Below are 714 nucleotides of genomic sequence, written 5' to 3'. Positions count from 1 at the left end.
TAGAAGGAATGAAGGAACAAGGAAAAGCAACTTCTGCTGGAAGCTTGTAACATAGCTTTTTAATGAAGTAACACACAGGCCTACAGCGCATCCAGGTTGGACATGAAGGCCAAGCAAGGATCACTTTGCTAATTCTGACCCCGGACTCATGGCAGGACATACAGGCCATCACCAATTACAAGTCCAGCAAGTCCACACAGACAGCTATGAGTGTGTTTGTTTTAAAGAGCCGAATGACTTTTATTCCCATTTTGACAAAGACAACAAGGTAAAGTCTGCCAAAACTGAAGCCTCTGATGTCCACTAGTCTCTCACATTCTCCACCACAGACATCCATAAGGTACTGAGCAGAATCAATGTACAAAAGGCTGCAGTGCCTGATAGCAGGCTTACAGGGATCTTTACAGACATCTTCAACCTGTTCCTTGTCCAGACAGTAGTACCAGTGTGCTTCAGCACCATTGTGCCAGTACCAAAACACTCCTCTCCAACGTGCCTGAACATGACTTTAAGATCTTGTATCCACAGTGTTGCGCTGTGTACTCTCACACCTGGACAACAAGAACACATATGCAAGAACGCTGTTTGTTTTCTCCTAGCTTATCACTGAATTTGGAGCTTTTGGAATCAGTATCTCCCTCTGCAGCTTTCTGAACAGACCTCAGTCTGTCATGTTGGGTCATACCTGCTCCACCACCATCAGACTGCGCTTGT

The sequence above is a fragment of the Telmatherina bonti genome, assembly GCF_933228915.1.
Source record: "Telmatherina bonti genome assembly, chromosome: 1".
Classification (NCBI taxonomy): domain Eukaryota; kingdom Metazoa; phylum Chordata; class Actinopteri; order Atheriniformes; family Telmatherinidae; genus Telmatherina; species Telmatherina bonti.
The sequence above is the reverse complement of the archived record's forward strand: the minus strand, read 5'-3'. Positions refer to the sequence as shown.